General features: G+C 37.2%; 1 pseudogene; it reads left to right on the top strand.

Annotated features, from left to right (window-relative positions):
* Window positions 1–434: 434 nt before the first annotated feature.
* LOC148030178 (uncharacterized) lies at window positions 435–1153 on the top strand (annotated as a pseudogene).
* Window positions 1154–24583: the final 23430 nt, after the last annotated feature.

The following is a 24583-nucleotide window of genomic DNA, read 5'->3' as shown; positions in this document are numbered from 1 at the left end:
AAATTTGATGCTTTTTTGTGTTGCGCTGGTTCTATGCAGTACCAAAATTGGTACTACAACAGATTTGGTCCCTTGCCTTGAAATGGAATTGTATTCTATAATACCAAATTGGTACTCTCTCCCAATTTGGTACTTTGTACCAATTTGGTAAGAATGTAAATAATACCAAATTTTGATACTGTTTTGAATTCATGGGTTTTCATAAAAATATTTAGGTGGTTTTATTGTGAAATTGTAAGCTCTAGCTTGAACTGTTTTCGTGTGATAGGTTTAGCTCTACAAAAGATTGAAGAGCACTTATCCCATCATGATGCTATCACTTAGATCCTTTAAGAACTTTTGCTTGTAACATTTCATTTGGTTCAACACTAAAACCATTCTTTGTTTAAAAGTTGAAAGAGCGGTATACGTGCTGCTATGTATATCATGTCCAAATGATATATTTCAAAAATGCTTTCAATCAAATGCACCAAAACAAGTTTGGGCATCATGGAAAAGGTCATCTATGTACATGTTGTGCAAAAGGAGTGGCTCAAATCAGTGTCTTGTAAACCAAGCAATATATTAGCACATAAGTATTTTGTGGGAATCCATATTGTGCCCAAAGCCTATTAATAGTGAATATCATGCAAAGGAATGCTTGCTTGGAAATCGCCTTGAAGGTTATGTAAGCAAGTTGTCATTTTGCGCAAATGAGAATACAATAGATAGTAGGGAGGTGACTACGAAGATCTTTAAGGATATGGGAATTGGACATGTTGGTGTCAACGGAAGTGAGAAGAAGAAAAAGGATCTAGTTGCGGAAAGAATGCAAAGTGCTGATTTTATCTGTCGCTTTTCATATCATCTCAAAAGCTTCATCAAGTCTTTTCGTGGTAAGCCCAACAATTCAAAGATTGCTTAAGTTTCCTAATGATGTTGTGGTATCTACTATTGATTTTGGAAAAAATTATTCATTTAAAATGCAAAATGAGATTCAATCCATGCATTGGTGGTCAACCCAAATAACCATATCGATGCACATCTCTTATGTGAAAAATCAATAGGTGTTGTTGAGAAGACACTACATTTTTACTTGTTAGATGACAAGCTCCATGACATGTTGTTTGTTTAGCATTGTTTTATGCTTCATGAAAAGTGGCCAAAACAATAAGGGCATTGTTTGTGACATCATTGGATATGGTTAGATGGCACCATTTGTCAATTTAAGGTACGCAAACCTTTATATTTCATGGTAAGGTACTATCAAGTGACTAGCTTGGACATGATACATAACTTCTCCACCTCAGGACATGGAAAAAGAGAGCATGATGGTGTAGGCGTTGCCATAAAGAGAACCCTCAATCATGGGGAGCTCAAACTAGATGGTTGGCTTATGAACTATACAATTGATGTTATTAATTTTCCTAATGCAACATTTTAGCCCACAAGAGAAGTACATAGGTGTAGTACTTAGAGAGTTTTCTAGTTGGTGTCAAAGAATGATGTGCAGTGCAATCTACTATGGGACTATCAATGCATTATAGGCTCCCACTCATTCCATTATGTTGAAGGATACTCAACAAACAACCCATGTGTTGTGCACATTTGAATGCTCTCGTGTTTTTGTGATCTCAACACATAGAAGAATGGAAATATGTCTCCATTGTGCCATTGATAGAGATGGCAAAAGCAGATAGCAATTGCGACGAAGAGGATGTGGAGGACAATAGAGATGAGTCAAGATCATAAGATGGAAATTTATGATGGAGATCTTGAAGTGTTATGCTCCATGTTCTCCATTAGGGATACATTTGAAATCAAGACAGTTGAGCCCAACGAGGACTTCTACCTTCCAAAATGCACAAAAACCATGTATCAAATAACAAGAGCACAAAAGGACCTTTGGCATAACAAAATTGTTAGAGGTGGAAAATTAGTTGAGCCAAGTTGAAGGCAAAGTTGATACATATATCCTATTGGATCAAACACTGCCGAGAATGATCTACTCCCATCTTATCAAAGCCATACGCTTTCCCCATGGAGGCTATGTGTGGATTCCATAACCAATTTATATTATCCACTGAGGTATATGAGAACATATACAACAATATGCCATATGATGATGGAAGTGACCAAGATGTGAGCACAACAACCTTGACCCCATCTGCCATACTTACAAGTAGGCAAATCTATACTTCTCACAAATAGAATCTTACTTTGTAGACTTTCTCTATTTTAGTATTTTTTGGGCTTCCTTTTTCACAAGTAAGAGTACACTTTTTAAATATCATTTACTACAATACCAAATTTGGTACGAAAAGTGATCCTAAACCAAATTTGGTGTGAAATAGTTATCCTAAACCATAGTACTAAATTTAGGTTCAATACCAAATTTGATACAAAACAATGTTCCTGAACCACTATACAAAAATTGGAACATCATAGTATCAAATTAGACATATTCTATACACTACCATAACCAATTTGGTATATCATATTACCAAATTGGATAGAAGTATAGATATCCAATATACTAGTCACCATTTGCACATGTTGCTTTATATATAACCAAATTTGGTACATATAGTACCTAAATTGGTACACAACAATACCAAATTTAGTGCAAAATAGTGTTCTTAAACTATTACTGAAAACACAACCTAGGATAGAGATATAGATGTTAAGAATTGTACTTAGCAAATATACAAGCTCTATGGCACAACCAAAATCTCTACACTATAATACCAACTTTGGTACATCATAGTACCAAAATGGATAGAGGTATAGATGTCCAACATAATAGTTATCATTTACATAGGCTACTTTATGTAGTACCAAATTTGGTATATAATAGCACCAATTTTTGTGCAAAATAGTACCCAACCTTGGTGTTGTATATGTTCCATAGTTGTCAATGGACCCAAAACATAGGAATAGGAAAATAAATTCAGCAGAAAGTATGAGATTCATATACAGTTGTTGTTATTGAAACAATACCAAAATTAATAGCACATACTACACAAATTGGGCAAAGTAAAATAACTAGTGTATAGATATTAACTAGAAAGTAAACAATGCATAGATATGAGTGTACACCATAGGCAAAGTAACAAAAAGACCATAGGTGGAATTGCATTAATTTGTATATTGCCAAGGATATAGAACTTTGGTTACATTGCTCACTAGATCCGTAGGGGGTGAAATTTGTAGGCATATCCCTCTAGCTATATGAAATGGTCAACCATAAATAAGGAGATGTCATCCTCTATATCAAACAAGGGGTTCCTTTGAGAGTAAGTAGCTGGAAACAAATCTTCTATCTAGCCTTGTAGCCACAAGTAGATGTCATCCATAAGGTAGAAGGGTTTGATTGAGTCATAATACGTGGGCTCATATGATCTTATACAAAGGCAAGACTCATAGTCATTCTTTAATGATTTGTATCTAGAATCATTGATGAAAATTGTATAGGCAACATTGAATTTGGGGTGCTTCTCCCGTACTTTATTTGGTAACTTTAGAAAAACAGACTTGTTAACATACTTTGCTTTTATGTTTTGCACATGTTGGAGATTCTTAGCCCAAACCTCGCAATCATTCTAGGAAAATATGTCTATAAATATAAAGTAAGAGGCTAGATTGCAATCAAATACATACACAAAGTCCATTAGTAAAAGCTAAGTATAACAACACCTAGAAATAGTCATCTCATTTTCATCGATCGAGGAAAACACGTATTCGTGATCTTGCACAAATTATTATTTGTGTAGCATGACCACAACATCATGTATGCCTTATTCCTTAGCTATAGGATAAACTCTTCCACATTGGGTGTTACAATACAATAGGCCCACCTAGATACTTGCACACCTTAGGGTCTAACCCCATCTAGGAATGGCAACTCCCAAACATTTGTCGGATCTTTTTTATAACCCTTTATAGCACATTATTGATGTTAAGTATTACAAGCTGGTCAAAACTAGCCGCACATCCTTCAAGAGCAATGTGTCTGGGAGTTGCTCATTTAGCCACCAAGGCTATCTTGCTACAATATCCAAAGCCCAAATGAGAAAAGGAAGACACATAATTTAAAAACAATGTTCCAAATAGCAATACATAGTCCTTGTTGAACTACGAAAACACCACAATATCAAGGTTGGTACTGAGAAATATCAATATGATACAACACACTACCAAATTGAAAGTACAGAATAAGCAGCAAACTCTCATAGTTGAACCTTATAAGTAGGAGAACATGAATTATGATACAACACTCTAAAGATGGAAGGCATTGAAATAACTAAAATAAAGTGCTATTAATTCATATAAAGCACAGTGCGAAGTACAAAGTGATATCACAGTAGCTAGATCTTATAAGCACGCATCTTTTGACCATGAACTATGGGGTGCTTCTTTGGCTTGATACAAAAAAGCTCTTACAAAGTGGTTGAATCAATGTAGTCACTTGCATTTAAGTCCACCCAAGAAGTTACATCCCCCATAGACGTATCTCCCTCTACACTTATGGTCTCAATAGTATACCCTATAGTAGTTTCCCCCTTACTGGCATGTATCATGCTACTTGCCTTCTTGGGTTTATCTCCTTTCCTATCGGCCTTCTTTCTCCATCTGTGCTTTGCATCATCCTCCCCTTCCTTCATGTTCTTAGCGTACTTTCCCTTCTCATCAATATTCTTAACATCACAAGCCCTTGCATCTCTAGGCTTTGCATCAATAGCACACACATTGGTAGCCTTGGTAGCAGTAGCCTTTGCATTAGCCACACCTTGGGATCAGTAGCATGAGCCTCATCATCACACATTACCTCATCACTAGTAGTGGCTTCCTCAGCCTTGTCACCTACACTTGGTAGCTCTCCATCCAACTCTATGGTCTCAGGGATTGTATCTCCTAGATTTGCTTTCTATCCTATCATGTCTTGCATATTAGTCTTAGCATCTCCTTCTTGGCACTTTGACCTATCCTCCCAAATTAGCAATGCTTGAGGTATCCACCACATTGTCCACACCCTCCAGCCTTGGCTCACTCCCTTTTCCATCCATGGTACTAGCACCCAAGTCTTGGAGGGCATCCTATACATCCTTGTAAGCATCATCCTACCACACATATTACTTGCAATTGACTTGGTAGGACCATGGCATTCCTTCACTCCCTTGTTGAACATCTTCTGTTTGATATCCTCAACAACACTTTTTGTAGCCACACACACATAGAGAAAGGAAACACAAGCTTTGATCAAATGACACAATCAACATAGAAAACCAATTTCATGCTAAACATAGTCCACATACTCTTCAAAGTAGCTTGCCCAATGATCTAGGCCTTTGTCTTCATAGGGATAATAGTAGTACAATCAAACTTAAGACAAGTGTCACTTGTTTGCAAAAGAACAGTAAAACCAATTTCATGCTAAACATAGTCCACATACTCTTCAAAGTAGCTTGCCCAATGATCTAGGCCTTTGTCTTCATAGGGATAATAGTAGTACAATCAAACTTAAGACAAGTGTCACTTGTTTGCAAAAGAACAGTAAAGCATAAACAATGGTACCAATGTTGGTAGGAAAGCATCAAGCTATTGACAACATAAGGGGACTTCAAAGCCTCCCCACAAGTAGTAAAAGACCCAAAGACATGCATGGTATTATCCACAATATGAGGCCTTGGGGGCAACAAGGTGAACGTCGTTCCATTCTTCACATTTGCAATGAGCTTATTGACAAAGCTAAATTGGAGCTAGCCTTCTACGCACTTAGTTTGAAACTTTTCATAGCCTTTCTACAAAAGCATATCAAAGGATTAGACATATGAACCCCTAACATCTCAAGTTTCATACCTGCCAATCAGACAGTACCATAAGAAGTAACAACAAACACTACTAGAAAGTGTCAAAAGTATGATATACTAAATAACAAAAGATAGTAATCCAAAGTACTAGAAGTACCCTAACATTAATTTAACAAAGTGAAAGAAGTAGCAATAAGTACTAAAAAGTACCCAATAGTATCAAAGAGATTTAAATAGGACTAATTAGTACTAAAATAAATACCCTAAACAAGCATACAATTGGGAGTACAAAGAATTACCCAACAACACCAAGAGCACCCAAAGTTTCATACCTATGAATGAGTACAAATGAAGTGGAAGAAGCATCAATAAATACCATAAGCCAAAAAGTATAGAAAAGTACCAAAAGAGCCTAGCATAAGGATTTTCAAAACAATCTACCAAAGAATATCAAAGAGCACCAAAAACTTGCAAAGAGTAATGGATAGTATCAAGGAGTATCAAAAATATCAAACATCACAAAGAGATTCAAAACAATACCAAAAGCACCAAAGAATATCAAGGAACACCAAAACTAGCAAAGAGTGTTAGAGAGTACCAACAAGTACCAAAATATCAAATGGCACAAAGAGTTTCAAAACATTAGAAAGTGCCAAACATCAATAAAAAACTCAACAAAAGTACTAAAAAACCAAAAAAAAAAACTACTATAGGCAATTATACCACAAAAACTACTGAAACTACCACAATCAAAGGACTTTCATGACTAATAGAACTACCATAGCAACCAAATCTACCAACACTTTGAGAATAAACAAGGATACGAAACTGTAAACACTACAAAAATAGTAAGAAGAATCCAAATTATCAAAGCTAGTAGCATTATCAAAACTACCAAAACCACAAGCAAAGCCAAAACCTTTCTCCATACCAGAATTGGCTACACTACCAAACCCTTAGCAAGTTCAAATTTGTCTATGAACTAGTGCTACAACCCACCAAGTAGTACAAGATGACATGTACCAAGAAGTACCCTAAACCCTAAAAATGCCACCAGTACAAGCCAATTTCATAACCACCATAACAAAGTCCTTGGATAGAATACATACTCTTACTAAACCTCTACTTGAAGCCTTTGAATGTCTTTATTAACTCCATGTCGCCACAACAATAATTGATTTGCTCCCAATTTAGTCTCCAGCTCCCTTATCTCTTCATCATTGAGAGGGGTTTTGTGTGCCAACTAAAGAAGGTGCACTTCTAATGAAACAATATCCTCCATGATCCTATTTGCCATACCCTCTTTATCTTCATACACCAACAAAGTGTCATTCTTTAGCTCTATTACCCTGTGTGCATGCATTTCATCTTTCATAAGCATAGTGTCGTGCAAAGTTGCTAGTTAATTGATGACATGAAGGGGGTCTTGATAAACTTTATAATTAAAATTCTACAATCGTCGACCAAATGCAAATGCTAATGATTCAAGTAGATCTTTGAATTCTTTTGGTACTTGTACTTGAAGACTGTCAACCATAGGTCTAGAGGCAGATCATCATCACTAAGATCCTTTGGAAGCTTGCCTTTAAGACTCAATCCATACTCTTCATGTAGGTCCTCTATTGTAAAGCAAAATTTTGTTTGTTGAGGATATTCTTCCATTTTGTTTTTACCTAAATTTTGAAAAGATAAAAAGCAATTAGAAATACCTTCTCCATTCTTTCTAAGAAAGTGCATATTTGTACTTTGTATATGCAAAACAATTACTTACTGAAAGTTAACAGTTTATTGGCATAATGTATTTTTGGTGTCATATATTCAAAGTGGTGACTCACAATACCAACATTGGTACCAATTTTGGTACTATATGCATGTCACATAATCACATTTTACAGTATGCATGGTTTTATAGAATAAGAAAATAACATCTATAGTAGATTGCATACACTCTTACATACTTAGTTGCACTTAAACAACATGTAAATTAACAATATGCCTAATTTGGTCATGTATATCTAGAATTTCACAGCATGCAAAAGTACTTAATAATTAAAATTAACATATGATTTAAATCATTTGTAAACTATTCATGAATGCAAAGTTGCATAGAACTTTTAACAATCATAGCATTTGCACAATCTTCTATTAAACCAGACACCAGTCTTAGGTAAGATATAACATGTGCATGCAATAGCTAGAAAACAGCCCACATTCACTAACCAACGAGATTAATTAGGGACTACATGCATACTTGCATGCAAAGTGAAAGCTAGATTGATCATCCTCTCTATTGACCTCTTGGCTTTCTGGTTGATAGACTTGGTCTCCTCATCATCAAAGAGGACAAAGGTTCACTCAGAGCCAAAGCTCAATCAACTTGCAATACTTAGCAATTTCCCTTGTATTGGGAGTGCTTTTGTATTGCACCTAAGCTTTTGGTGATGGTGTCGAATCCTTGTTTATGCTTTGGGGGGATTTTGACATGCCCTTATTACTCTTTGATGTGGGCTTTGGTGAGGCTCGGTTGGTAGAAGCCTTGCTCCTTGAGGTCCTCATGGCATAGCACAATAGGAAAGAGTGCCTACAATTTTCCTACCAGCCTTGTAATGGCCTCTAGAGCTCTAAGAGTAAAAACAATGTAGTAGAGCTAGTGTGAGGACAATGCAACAGAGTCAACAAAAATAGGCACATCGAAAGTGGGATGTCCAATGTGACACGTGTGTGTGTGTGTGTGTGTGTGTGTGTGTGTGTGTGTGTGTGTGTGTGTGTGTGTGTGTGTGTGTGTGTGTGTGTGTGTGTGTGTGTGTGTGTGTGTGTGTGTGTGTGTGTGTGTGTGTGTGTGTGTGTGTGTGTGTGTGTGTGTGTGTGTGTGTGTGTGTGTGTGTGTGTGGCACATGAGTTCAAATTAGAGCACTTGACCACTTCACCCAATAGTGACACCATCGCTTTCACATGAGGTGGTCCCACATTTATTAGAATGGTAGTGCACTCTAAAGAATACTTTCAGTTACATATTAAAATTCATTTTCCCCCAAGAAATTCTCTCCAAAATTCCAAAGGACTCTTAGTATGTGTACCAAGAAGATGGAACTTAAACTGGCTCTTTTTTTGTATCATCAAGCCTTTCTTTTAGCCAGATATGATCCGTAAGACTCGAAAGGCTTTGAGCTCTGAGTTTGAAATGGCACACTTTTGCTTGTCACACTATTATTTGGGGATTAAAGTCTGGTAAGAGCCTAGTAGAATTTTCATCTCTTAGAAGAAGTATGCATGGGAAATCTTTGGCTTGTTGCACTATTGTTTGGGGATTAAAGTCTGATAAGAGCCTGGTAGAATTTTCATCTCTCAAAAGAAGTATGCATGGGAGATCTTTGGCTTGTTGCACTATTGTTTGGGGATTAAAGTCTGGTAAGAGCTTGGTAGAATTTTCATCTCTTAGAAGAAGAATGCATGGGAGATCTTGAAAGCATTTGGCATGATTGATTGTAACAAGATAGCTACACCTATGGAGGCCAATGTGAAGTTATCCATTGAGGAAACATTAGCATTGGCATAATTTAGTGAGGTATAAGAGGTTTGTTGACAATATCATCTATTTGTGTAACACTAGGTGGTATTTTGAGCATGTTCTCAAACAAAACACCGAAAAGTCATTAGAAAGTTGGAATGGGGATGCTCATTTATTTGAAGGTAGTTGTTGACTATGGCATCACATAAGGTTCGAGAAGTTCTCTTTTGGGGAATTGTGACTTAGATTGGGTAGGTGATAGTGATTCTAGGAAATCAAATTTTGGATATTATTTCTCTTTGGGTTCACGAATCGTGGCATTGTCTTCTACCAAAGTAGAGTACAAGGTAGCTTATTTTGGTGCATGTAAGGCACTATGGTTAAGAATGATCATATGAGATATGGGAGTACAGATTGAAGATTCAACACTGCAAAGATGTGACAATTAAAGTTGCATCACCATTTCCAAAAATTTAGTTTTTCATACATATACCAAACACATTGAGATCCAATATCACTCTGTCCGTGACTTGATTAAGGATGGGATAGTACAACTTGTCTATTGTCCATGAGAGGATAATGGAGTAGATACCTTCACCAAATCTCCTATGAAGGATCTACTTTGAATTCATCTTTAGACACTAAGTATTAGGCTGAGGACATAGTCCACTTGTGGATGGACATTGAAGGGGGATGTTGGATATGCTTAATGGCCCACCCTCATAAGGTGCCACCAATGTTGAACAATGCTCTAAGTCATAAGGCTACCATTATGAGTAGAAGCATGTGTGAGTTTGGGGACATTTATTGGATCATGACTTGTATGTTAGATGATGTCTATGTGACTAGATGAAAAAAATGTAACTTTTGTGGATCTGGCCTTTGGGAGATAGAGTAGTTATGTTGATAGTAACTCAATGCATAATGCACTGAGTTGTGAAGCATAGAAGTTATTCAAATCCCCTATTTTGAGGACTGGGAGACACAGAAGCAGCCCCTAGCTAGGGGGTTTTTAAGGGGTGCAGTGGCCCCCCTACTGATAGGGCTTCAAGGGTAGCACATTTTTGGCTCAATGGTAAAGAGAATATTCCTTAGCTGACTAGGAAAGGTTCATAATATAACCAAATAGGCTAACTAGACCATATTTGCAAGCTATAAAAGGAAGACCCCTCCCAAGCCATCTTCAATCTATCTTTCACCCAATCAAAGTTCTTCCAACTAGCCTTAACATCTTCATCTATCATTTGTCTAGATCACCACCTAAGCTTCACAGTGGAAGCACATGGGTGTAGAGCCATCTTTGTATGAATTCATTTGAAGTTAAAGTAGTTACTATTCTTTTCATATTTGCTATGTATTCCCTACTCCTTGCTCAGATTTTGTTTGCTTTGCTGTGTAAATTTTGTATAGTTGTAATAGACTAAAGAGTTTTCATAGCCTACAATTCAAAGAGGAATGCCTTTAAGAGTTTTCAAATTATAAAAATCGGGTGCCAATTTCAACCACATGTTGATAAAGATATCATAATTGTAGGACCTATGAGTTGAGCCAGCTACTAGTAGTCAGCATAAGTAAACAAAAAAAATTAAAGGACATTTCTATTCCTCATAGGAAGGACCTCAGTGGTGTTATTTCCTTTGCCTCCTTCTTGTTTGCAGATAGGTTGGTTAGTCAAAGTTTCATTAAAAAAATGAAAAGATAGCAAAGCGCAAAGGCAATATGTAACGTGCCCACCCAAGCTTTCCTTGGCGGTATGTTCTTAGTAGCCCATCAAGAGATTTCCTAGAAAACACCATCCGAGATTTCGATGAAAACCCTCGGAGTTTGCTAACTAGGCTCGCTTGAGTCTACCCTACAGTGCAAGTTCCGACAGTTCCCACGAGGATCGACATGAGTCTTTTTGGTCAAATCAACTACTAATGGTTGTCTAGTGTCGACGGTTTGAGATTCCATCCCTTATAGAAATTGCTAACTGAAACGGGCTTACGTTGCGCTAGGTTCAAAGAGAATGGGAAACGAAGGGAAGTATGGCACTTTGATCCCTTCTACGAGTCATGTTTTCTTATCTCTAATGGTCCATCAAAAATGTGATTTTTATTCCCTCTTAGGAAAGCTCTCAGCTTACCAAGACCACCCAACCATAGGTCTAGATCCGTCCAGACCACATTTTCCTGCTTTTCTCAGAGAGTATTTTTAATTACCTAATTACCTACCACCTTAGGTTCAACATATAAAAAAAGCTTCTTTGAATTATCTCATGATGCAAATTCGTTACACGCCTTTAATTCACGACACAAAAACAAAGTAAAGCAATCCCTTCTCAATAGCTTCCTTTAAGAAAAAATAACTTTTTCCAGTGTTTCATGTTCTAACTAGAATGGTGTTAACCCGAAGGTATTATTCTTTCAAAGTTCAATTCCTCAACTAGTATTGGAACTTTCAGGATACTGTCTGAAATTCGAAGGGTAGTTGGCAATTTGTAAGAGCCTAAGGATTTTATGACCAAAGCCCCTTGGTATCCTCACCTCCTCGTGTCGACTAGAGTTCCCTATGACAAGACCTTTCGTGTCATGATTAGTCTATTCCCACTAACGCGAAACAAAAAAAGAAAACCCCTTAGATTAGGTTTTATTCACGTTGGCCATAGGGAGGTTTAGCACCATCAAGAACACCACCTCAGTCCATTAGCCTTCTATGCATACCGGAATACTGCGTCAATCGCGGCATCTGTACTCGGTCATCCATTTTTTAGCCAAATGATTTTAGGAAAAGTTAGTACCTAACTTACAATCACGAACATCTTAAATTGAATGCGTCAAATATAAACTTTTAACATATTTATTTCCAAGACAAATCTTTTCTTTCCAAAAATAATATCAAGATAAAACTTAGCGTAAGCAACAATATCTTCCAATAGTCTTCTCAGATTTCCCCTTCCTCGAGATCTAGTTTGGACTAAACAAGAATTCTGTTCTTGTGAGAATAATTTCCTTGGAGTTTCGTGGGTCTTTGCCCACAATTAAAAAATGTCATTTAGTTTTATTATGAAAATTATTATTTCGACAATTCCATCACAAGGTCTTTTATATACCAATAATTTGCGTCTGTGATTATCCATCAGAGGTTTCGTTAGATCAATACAAATAAAAAATATAAGTCTTTTAGGGACATGAAACCTTCCTTGTACTTGCTTAGGTCCATCTTATACAAACCCAAGTTGCCCCTTAGAATTCGCGATTAAGAATTCCTTTAAAAGATTATATGCAATAATGAATAAAATCTTATTTTTATGAATGCAGCTTTTGTTGCCAATTCATGGGATAATGGCATGCTAGTTGCCATTATTATAAAAATATAGTACCTGGGGATCCATGATGAATGCTTGGTTGATGATATTCGCAAATTCGTTCATAATCCCGGTACTCATCATTCTATTTGTAATAATCATGTCCGCAGTGTTATTGGCAGCTCCTGCCTCCGCAACCTTCATAACTTTCTTCTTCGGAGCCATGGTCTTTAATTGCGAGATTGCAGAGGGGATTTTTGGCAAGAGAGTTTGGGGCTGTCGCAATTGGACTAATGGAAATTTGATTGATGGGGGTTGGCAATCACTAGGAATTTAGGAAAAATCGAGAAGAGTCTTGGTTCCACAGGGGAAGTAGGATAGAAGAGATGGAGGATTCGATTCCAAGAGCTTGCGAAGTATCCTCCTTGTCTTCCTGCCAAGAATTCTCGTCCTCACACTTCTCTTGCCCCACTTCCTCTTGCTCTATACTTCTGAGAATGGCCTCTCCTCTCTTGCTCAAGCTGTCCCCCAACGATTCCTCATGCCTCATATTTATAGCTAAATTGAAGAAGAAGGTTTGTAGCCAAGAAAGAAGAGCTCTTTATGGAGGATATCTTGGCAAATAAGCAATCTAGAAGCTTCCAAGATGCAATTTGATACTAGCGATTTGATATTTGAAGTCTAGAGAGGCTGCCAGAGATGTCATGACAAATTCGCCTGGCTGTCAAATGATCTTGCTTCAATCCAATCCTCTCATCAAACTGATAGAAGAGGGGGACATTGCTGGAGTTATCTGTTGTAATTCAAGAGGAGAATTTAGGCTTTTGCTTTAACAATCTGGATCTCCAAATTGCGGAGCATGAGGGGCTGTTTTTTTTAAATTAGGGGGGACCTATTCATTGTCATTTTCTTCTAAAGCTTAAAGCTTTAAAACTTGCCCTACATTGCTAAGTTTTCAATGGGTTTGGTTACTTTTGACTTATGTCCTGTGACTTGTGTTCGTGTGGTGACTTTCGTGTGACAGATGGCTACATTCCCTATCAATCCAGGAAAATGTCGGGTTACGAACCTCAGACCATTTTGCTTGAGACTTTCTCTATTTAATGATTTAGAATACTTCAAGTCTAATTGGCGAGAAGTCGGGAAGATTGAAAATAAAGTCGGAATATCACATCCTCTTTCCCTTAGAGGAATCGAGATGTCCCCATCTCGAATGAAACTAGAGATATTGGTTACATAATGACTTTTGGTCAACCCAGATGGCATCCTCTTCAGGATAGTCTTTCCACTGGACGAGATATTCTCTAAGGGTCTTGCTTCTTAGAGTCTTCTTCCGCATGTCAAGTATCTTTTTTGGTTGAAGTTCAGGAATCTTTCACTTGGCATCACAATTTTTTGGTCGTTAAGTACACGGTCTAGGGTTGGGAACATAAGCTTTCAATAGACTGACATGAAATACATTATGTACTTTCAAGTTATTAGGGAGTTGCAGCTTGTAGGCATTTGGTCCTAGACACTTTAGCACCTTATATGGCCCACAATATGTGGGACTTAGCTTCTTGAATTCCCCCAAAGATAAGGAACTTTTCTTTGGACAAACTTGTATGAAAACCATGTCGCCTTCGTTGATCGATATATGCCTTTTGTCGATCCTTGGTGGCTTGAATATCTTGACTTATAGTCTTTACTTGCTAATCCATTTCTTCCAACATTTTCCTAGATGCTTCTACTCGTAGGGTAGGATCAGAAAAATTTAATGGTATAAGACAATCTTGCCCATATAGTGCCTGAGAAGGAGTCATTTGAATACTTTGATGGTATGATGCATTGTAGGTGAATTTAACTAAGGGTAGGTATTGAATCCACCATTTGGGTTCCCTACTACAATAAGCTCTCAATATATCTTCAATAACTTGCTGGGGATGGTAAGCAATATTGAACCAGAGTTGGGTTCTTAGAGCTTCCAATAAACTCTTTCAAAAGTTTGAGGTGAAGAGAGAATCATAGTCGCTGATGATTCTCTGAGGTAATCCATGTAACCTAAAAATTTCCTTGATGAAAAGCCTGGCGATATCAGAAGCCTTATAATTGGTTTTTACAAGAATAAGCTTTGTAACTTTTGTTGGCATATCAAGGACTACCATTATGGAGTTATATCCTCCTCGGCCTAGGGGGAATCCATCTATGAAGTCCATGCTGATATACTCCCATTTCATTTGAGGGATATCAAGTGGCTGGAGATTTCTTGGCAATTTGACTTGTTCATCCTTAATTCATTGGCAGTTTAGGCGTTCGGTGACATACTTGAGTACATCACCCTTGAGTCTTTCTCAATAAAAGCTTCTTCTGACTTTATTAAGAGTCTTAGCATAGCCAAGATAACCCAAAAATGGAGACTCGTGAGCTTTCCAAAGTATTTTCTTTTTGACTTCCTGACTTGTAGGAATGCATAGTCTTGTCATGTAATAGGCACACTCCTCGTTTATGGAAAAAGCTTGATACTTAGTCTTGAATTTTGGATTTGAAACCTTAACAAAAATTTCTCTTAACAATCTCTGATAGCTTGATCCTTCAATGCCTCTTCTTTAGCCATTTCTATGAGAGGGTTACTGGGCATAAAAATCATTGTAGCAAGAGTTCCACCCCTAGAGGGTTCCTCTAGGATTAGAGCATTAAGGAATGATTTACGGCTTAGGGTATTTGCAATCACATTCTCCTTGCCTGATCTATACTTGATTTCAAAGTCAAATTCCTACAAGGTCTCAATCCATCGACATTGTCTCATATTGAGATCTAGTTGAGTAAAAATCCACTTTAGGCTTTTATGATTAGTGACTAGAGAAAACTTATTACCAAGTAGATAATGTCTCTATAATTTAAAGGCATGAATTACAGAAAGTAATTCTAGGTCATATGTGGCATAGTTTCTTTTGTGGATCTTTAATTTACTTAAAGCATAGGCTATTGGATGTCCTTCTTGCATAAGCATGCAACCCAAAGAAAGAGAGCTTGCGTCAGTTATGACTTCAAATTCTTTGCTTAGGTCGGGTAGCCTTAAGATAGGAGCAATTACCAAACTCTGCTTAAGCTTCTCAAAGCTAGATTATTTGATAGACGTCCATGTAATGGAGACCTACTTTTTGAGAAGGTCGGTGAGAGGCGCGGCGATTGAGGCATAGTTGAAGACTCTATACCAACCCGTTAGCCCTAGAAAGCTTCACACTTCCTTGACCATTGTTGGGGGTGTCCAATCTTGTACATCTTGGACCTTGGCAAGATCCACTGAAATGCCATCTACCAATACTATGAATCCTAAATATTCAATCTGCTTCTTGAAAAAGGCACATTTCTTCTTTCTAGCATAATATAGTTTGTGGGCTCTCATTATTTCAAGAACTACTCATAGCTATGGTCCATGGTCTTCTTCATTCTTGGAATATGTTAAAATATCATCAAAGAAGACGAGGATGAAGTCATCAAGGTAGGGTCGGAAAATGTCTTGCATCAACATGTTGAAGGTGGCAGGAGCATTTGTTAACCCAATTTTAGGGATATCTTCCTTCCTAATTCTTATTTGATAATAGCATGATCTGAGATTGATATTTGAAAAGACCTTTGCTCCATGGAGTCAGTCAAGCAACTCATTTTTTACTCACCTAGTTTAATCCACAGTAATTGATACAAAGGTGGAGTGTTCCGTCTTTCTTTTTTTGAAATAGTACCGAGGCTCCCCATGGTGAATTATTTGGCTAGATGTATTCCTAGTCTAATAGTTGCTTGAGTTGTTGTGTTGAGATGTTGATAGTTATGTCCTAGGATTTTTCGATGTTGATGCAAAATACTCTTAGGGTTGTTTTATCCAGACCCAAGCTCTATCCTTAGTATGTTGACCTTGTCAGCTTATTGAGGGCTTTCCCCTAGCAAACAAGTGCATGTCAATGCCACTATAAGCACTTGTATGTGTCTCTTTAGAAGCGTTGGGATTTGTGTTGCTATGTCTATTGCAATTTATACTACTCATACCAAGACATATCAACAATTATTCCGATGATTGTATCGATTTGCAAATAGCCTTGCAACGTGACATTAGAATACCCCTCATATTTTCTAGTGATTTCTCACCCTTTAATAGTTTTCTCATAATTAGATGTGCATTTGAAATGAATTTTAACAAACTTGCCATGAGACCCAAAAATCATTGTAATTGTTTCATTATTGTAGGTGGACTATAGTTTTTTATGGCAAGTATCTTGATTGGATCAACTTGGATTCCTTTTGCTGAATTATGTACCCTGATAACATCAACCTAAACGTTGTGTCCATGTTGATGTATGGATTAAGATATCATCTAAGTATATGACTATTACTTTCCTCTCAATGAGGTCTTGGAACAAGCTATTTCCCATCATTTGAAATGTTCTTGGTAGGTTGTTTTATCAATAGAGAATCACTTTGAATTGAAACAAGACCATGGTATACTAAAATGTTGTCTTGGGGGCATCCTTTTGACTTCATGGTATTTGTTAGTAACTTGTTGTGAGATCAATTGATGTGAAATACTTTCACTTTCCTACTTGATTCAACAAGTCATTGAGCCATGGTAATGGGTATACATACCTAATTGCACCATTTTTTAGAGGTTTGTGATCAACATAGAATCAATATTGACCATTTTTCTTTTTCACTAATTGAGGTTCAATTTTTTATGAACTCTTTAATGGTTCTATTACTCCTTTCCTCAACATGTCTTTGACTGCATCATTGATGATTTCTACTTCTCTTGGGTACCTCCTCCTCATTGGCATCTTAATAGATGGTACTCGACATGTGGGTATTTCCTGTTATATGTGGGTATTTTATCGTAATAAGTGATAGTCGTTATATGGTTTGTTGAACATATCATCTTGCCACTAAGCCTTCTAGAAGTGTGTGAATTTCTTTTGTCTTCTATGTGTTTGTTCATGAATGGTAGCTTGCTACATTATCAAAGTGATCTATCCATGATAAGATAACTGCAAATGAGTGAGGATGAACCCTTGGATTTGATGTGGATGTTGTTTCCTACTATTGAAGTTCAAGCTAAAATACGAGGAGTATGTGATTGGTTTCATTCACATGATGGAGCATAAAACCGATCACATTTATCATTTGTTCTATGTAGGTTGGCTGTTTTAGTTGTTGGAACATGGGCTTATCATGCTCCAGTGACCTTGGAATGGCTTAACTAAGTGGTGATCTCAATAGCACCATCTCCACCAAAATGTGATCCCCTTAGTCAATTGAAGGGGGTGGAGAAGAAAAAAGGGATAGAGAATGCCTGATGAGGATATTAAATAATTATTGATTTAGTTCCTTCTCTTCTTTCTTGTTATGTTTGGTGTTATTGGCACCTCTCTTTCTCTTTTTTATCAGTTTGCCAAATGTGATTGTTAGTTGTGGTTATTATCTCATATTAGTTAGAGTAATTTATGAGAAACAATTTAATAAATAAAGCCACCCAACGTTGCTTAAGTGATGGTCATTAGTAGTTGTTGCATAAAAGATGGCCGTTGTCATATATGTGACATGTCACTTTAAACGTTGCATAAGTAACTAATTATAGAAATGGCCATAATGAGGAGATTAAATGACACTTAACTGATGAATTTCCCCATTGTTAGGCCACAAATTTTAGTAGTATGCATTCTTGCTTTTGTTGTTTGAAAGGGGAAGTGTATGGTTGATGTGAAATACAATATAAATAGTTGTGTGAGAGATAGTTGTGCTAAGGTAGGGTGATAACCCTAATCACACCAAAGAACTATGTGAGAGATAACAATGCTAAGGTAGGGTGGTAACCCTAATCACACAAAGACCATATGTTGTGATCAATATACTCAATCACACCATGGGACCATATGGTAGGGAAAAAGAGAGAGAAAGGAGAAGTGCATGAATGAGGGAAGAGAGGTAGGGAGGGAGAGAGAGAGTAAGGAGGAGAGAGTAAGTCAAAGACAAAGAGAAAGTGAGAGTGTAAGAGATTAGGTATGATTTTTTTTTTTAAATGCAAGTGTTTCTTATGGTATATTTGAGCCAAATGCATAGTTTATGGGATGCTTTGGAAAGATGCATCGCTCCCCACCATTGCATAAGCCACGTGTCACAATAAATGTTTCTTAAGACATCAACACAAGTAACACCTAACAAAGATGACACTTTGGATCTTTTATGTGACGAAAATTGGCATCGCTATGACTATGGCTCATGAATTATATTAACTTATAGGATGACACTCACAATCCTATAATGATATTAGAGGTTTGGTTAGAGGATGAGATCTTAATGATGCTTAGTGTAAGGGCAAATGAGAATCTAAATGTCCCTATTATGTATCTATTCAAGCTCAATGGTTTTTGGGTAATCAAAATATGTCATTTGCAACTATGCTAGATTAACTAAGATATATGTATTTTTTAAATTAAAAATGTTAATTATGGTGAACCTTATGCAAGGTTCCTTAGAGAAAAGAGAGAAATACTTCATGTAGAGATATTCTATAAAACATATTTTCCTCTTTGGCACAATCTATTTGAAAGAAATACAGATACGAAAATGATAAAAGTGATGAAAAGTAATACAAAGATAGTTTGAATCTCCATTACAAATATGATTTTGTACTTTGATTACAATTTTTTGTTTTTATATACAAGTGGAAAATTTTTATTTAAATGAAAAATTTTGTGGCTACCATGCATGTGGTTGGGCCTATCTATAATTTTTGCATTCTCTCTATATCCAAAAATGATGCATTCAAACTCTTGAAGTCATTTGTCGTATCTCTATTATGCAAATTTGATCCACACCATCTAAATCTATAGCATTAGGCTAGATAAATGTGGGTGTAGGCCCTCTAACATCTCTAGGTTGTGGGTGTGGTGGTGGTGGTGGTGGCACATAAGCAGGTGGTATCAAAGTATTTCTATGTGATGTGCAATTGATGAGATTTTTCACCATCTTGGCTCTAAACTAAAGAAGGTCATCATTTGTATAATTTGCCAAGTGATCACCATGCATAATATTATACAAAATGAGACTAAGTATTAAGTATCTAATACATATGCTAGGTCCATTTAGGAAACACTAAACTCATATCGCTTGTTTGCAGCCTGATTAGAAGCTCCATGATCAATTTTGCTTGTAGTAAACTCTCTGACCACAAATATGGCCATCCCCCTGCTTTAGCACTTTGCAAATAATAATTGACGTGCTCATTTCATGGTCTTGGCATAATAGCCTCAAATCCCTTGATAAGTTTTCCAATTGGTCATGTTTTGGTAAAGAAAAATAATGTTAGCCACATCCCCCCTCCCCCAACCGTTCGCCCCCCCTTGTGTGTGTGTGTGTGTGTGTGTGTGTGTGTGTGTGTGTGTGTGTGTGTGTGTGTGTGTGTGTGTGTGTGTGTGTGTGTGTGTGTGTGTGTGTGTGTGTGTGTGTGTGTGTGTGTGTGTGTGTGTGTGTGTGTGTGTGTGTGTGTGTGTGTGTGTGTGTGTGTGTGTGTGTGTGTGTGTGTGTGTGTGTTCCCCCCCTCCTAGGCTTAAGGAACATACTACTTCACATTGTCATGGTACCCTTCTATTGAATTGGCAAGGGTGCATCTCTTTATTGCAATATCGTATAATATCAAGCTCTATTGAGATCTACATGGAAAGGAATATAATGAATTTACACAAAAATAAACTCGAGATAACTTAAAAGAAATACATTAGAGAATTTGTTATCTTTCATGATATGCCATCATGAGGTATTACAAAAGATCTAAATTTCAATCCCTAAATCAAAGGCATACATCCATAAGTGATGTTCTCTCTTATATTAACACTCAAGATAAGATAGTCTTTAGTATGAACACGTTCTCTTACTGTTCAAGTGATAGATTTACAAGAATTAACCTACAAAAGCAAATAAACAATAAGTGTCAAGATATATGCTTACAATAAAAAACATATAAAATTTTTGAAGTACTAAAATTTAACCATATCTTAAAACAACATTCATGGCATGATTGTTGAGCTACATATCAAGGTCTGTTGAGTACTAAGTCATCCTAGTCATTGAAGTGCCAAGCACTCAGTTGCTACTAGTATAGCCTTCTTGGTGGTGGAACCACATCAAAACATGGGCCTCATATTTCTAGGCCTCAGGGTTCTACTCATGCATGCTAGTATACCTCTCTTGAAGATTTGTGCTTTATCTCACACATCTATTGTTCTTTACTTATCTTTTGTGCATTCAATCTTTATTGTGAGAATGGAATAGTCCCTTTGTCACTTCTATCATCTTCATCTTCTTAGTCTAATTTTCTCATTCTCTATTCTTTATTATTTGGTACTTGGGCGTGTAAAAAGAAGGGAGCTAAGCATATTGTGACACAAGGAGAATAGGACATAGGCCTTAGGTCCAATCTCGGTACCCAAGAACCTAGCTCTCGTGAGGTGACATTAGATTTTTTTTCTCTCACTTTTATTTTCTCTCCAACCATCCTTATTTTCTTTTGGCTAGATGTTGCCCCCGAGAAGACAAGGCATTAGTCCTAGGTTTGAACCTACTAGGCTTTCATGTAATAAACATATGCTCTACTAATTTTCCCTATTTGTGTTTTTATTTTGGAAATCAAAACCCATTTTTACACATCTCCGCATTATATGTATTTTAGACACATTTATCATTTTTTTCTTTTATTTGGCAAGCCTCCCTATAGCTGCCTCACAACTAATAGGAATTTCTAGAACCAACTTCCTAGCAGGCTAGGAGGACAGGGTCACTAGGACCACCTCTAAGACAACAAATCTTTATTTACCCAACAATGTCTTCATAGGAGGTGGACAACTGCTCAAACCTCCCCAGACATACTTAATCTAGTCATGGGACTTCATGCCTTGATTGTCAATCCACAACAAAAAAAGAAACAACCCCAAATACATATACACATTTTGCTAAAGAAGAAAGAACTCAGAAAGGAAAAACAACACCTAGACTAGCCACAAGAAGCATCCATGCAGCAATTGGCTCCCTCCATGTGCTTCTTCAAATGTGTTTAGTGCAACACTAAAAGAAAAACCCATCAAATGCACCCACACTAACTAGACTCATGGCCCTCTTAGCCTAATGAAGTAAATCAATTCACTACAAAAGAAATGGCCATCTTGGCCTAACAAAATAAAACAGTTATATACAAAACAATTGACCCTCTTGGCCTAAAGTAATAAATCAATACGGCTTATACCACATCCCCCCTTGGAGTGTACTGGACATGCAACAAGATGGTCCATTCCAAGGAGAAAATAGGGCTCCTAACCCTAAACTAGATGCATCAAATTATGATCCATACCTCCTACATATAGCAAGAGGCGTACACATAACATGTCATATAATGAGCTTATGGATCAAGAATAATAATGGTACATGGGTCTCGACTACTTTGTGCATTACCCAAACTAGCCACCACCTTCCATATAAAGCATGTTCAGATAAGAGTCCCCATAATCGACCAAGTCCCATCTCATCATCAAGAGATATATCAAAGTTAGGACCATAGTTGAAAAAGTGGTCTTCTTCATAAGCATAATTCACTAATGAATCAACAAACCAAATCCAATGTCATGGGACCAACTGAAAAGACACTCAGTCAAACTCAGCAAAGAGCAGATCTATAGCAGTGCCATAATACACATAAAGGATGGGATCATGTATCGTATGCATCCTATTTAGTTGATTCAATATCAATCGAGAATCCCCCTTTACTAATAATTGGCGAATACTGCCTCTCTTAGTAATGTTCAGTCCCATTATCAAGGATTTATATTCTGCCATATTGTTAGTAAATCCTACTCCAAGTTAGGCGGCTAATTTCATCATGACCCTACACCGAGGATCTCAAATGACTAACCCAATTCTCCCTTTCATATTGAGACCCCTAGATACTCTATCAAAATACAATGTATAGGTCCATAAACTGTTTACACAGTCGGCCATCATCAATGCCTCTATTTGTACCTATGATAATCAAAGTTAAGCATATTTAGAGGGTAAACCAAATGCTCCATCCCACCTTCTTCATTGAAACCTACAAGGATACTTGTCAAGATACTCAAGTAGTGATGCCAAAAGACCTTAACTTCCCAAACAAATGTCTTGTCTTCTTACTCAATCACCTTATATCCTTTGCTTCACCAAACAAGCCTTCCCCGATAGTATTTGTGTTCCTCATATGGATGCTCCGAATAGGGGATTAGCCACCCCATCAATTAATTTTAACCTATCTTGCACATTTCAAATCAACACGGTATAAACCTGCAAGGCATTCATCTCCTTATAACCTTGTTAAGATTAACCTTATTCTTAACTTTCACCCCCTATAAATATGCTCATAGTACAATGGACTTATTTTTATCTATTCTAATTATTCTATAGGGACAATCCCACTTAGGCTCTAATTTTCCAAGAAAATGCTTCCTACGTGCATCATAGTACAAGACTAGTTTTCCTTTTTTAAAGGCATACTTCTTCACTTTCATGTCATGAAGCTGTTTCATACAACACTTGGCCACTTCTTGATGTAATAAACTCAAAGTTTAAGCTGTCGAGATGTGCTAAGATTGTAAAGCATTCAAAAAGTGCAACTTCATCTCCTAGAGAATGGTTGATTGCAAATCTTATTTAGGTAACTCGATCTCAAGGGGTAATGCACACTCCCCTCCATAGACTAATTTGAATGGGGTGCGGCTAGTAGCTCATTTGAATGTCGTGTTGTATGACCATATAGTCACATATAATTTCTTATCCCAATCTCGTGCACCATTTTTGCTTAGAGTTGAATCTTAGGATCAGGGATATATGCCAAGCTGATTATGTCATTGGTATGGACCTTCACCTTGTCCACTCCTACCATGGCATACACGTCTCTCTTTGGCCTCCGTTCTACCTGATTGGCCAATCCCAGGGCCCTTTCTACCAAGTCTGGGGTTAGCACAATCTGTACTTGGTGAGTCTCTTCCCCCTCTCACACAGTAACGATGCCATGGTCCCTGTGAAAAGTCTGTAAGAACTCTGCACAATGGATGTAGTCTACCCCTTGGCCCACTGCTTCCATGCATTTCTGCAGACTGCATTAATCAATGATCTGACTCACAGCTTGTTCTTCAATGACCACGTCTTCTAGGTTGAAGACATGTCTAGATATTGTACTCTTTTTGGGAGATATAGAAGTTCTACATTGCTCACTGGAGGAAGGTTACCCATACTCTTTTTACCTTGATGATGACTTGATCATCCATTGCTTGGGTGTCTATGGTTCTATTTTGATGGTCTTTTTTTATATGAACTACGATGAGCCATTACTCTGATGGACGCTCAAGCAAGAACAACCCTTGGTTCATATGCAAGGTGGTACAACCCCTGGTTCCATGAAGATTCTAGAAGATGTTTGCATCATTGCTTATATAATTGTTGATGTCAGTATGCTATGTGTCAGTATCCATGTCACACCATGTGTCAACATGTATGTCATGCCATGTGGCATTCTCTTGTAGTGACATGTGGTCCCCTTAACCTCCCTAGGCTATAGTATAAATAGGGAGTCATGGGCTACAAGCCCTTTTTAAATGATCTTTGAAAGGATTTCCATAAGCTACTTGTTGGTGCTTTTAACTTGCCCATTTTCTTGTGGAATTGTAAGGTGTCATTTTAATATGCTTAATTTGCCAAGATAAGCTTTTGATCACCTTATTCAAGAAATGAGTTCCACGGTTCAAGACCAACTCTTTTGGTGGACCAAATTGACAGATTATCTATTCAAGAAGGAAGCTAGCAGTCTCCTTTGCATCTTCCTTCATCATTGCTCGTACTTCTCACCATTTCATAAAATAGTCAATCGCTACTATGATATACCTATTCTATTTAGAGGATGATGGGGTAATTGGACCTACAAAGCCAATGCCCCACTTCTCAAACGGTAATAAATTT

This window comes from Lygodium microphyllum, chromosome 10 (genome assembly GCF_053477565.2).
Source record: "Lygodium microphyllum isolate KBCC chromosome 10, Lygodium_microphyllum_v1.1.10, whole genome shotgun sequence".
Taxonomy (NCBI): Eukaryota; Viridiplantae; Streptophyta; class Polypodiopsida; order Schizaeales; family Lygodiaceae; genus Lygodium; species Lygodium microphyllum.
This window is presented reverse-complemented; position numbering and strand designations above follow the sequence as displayed.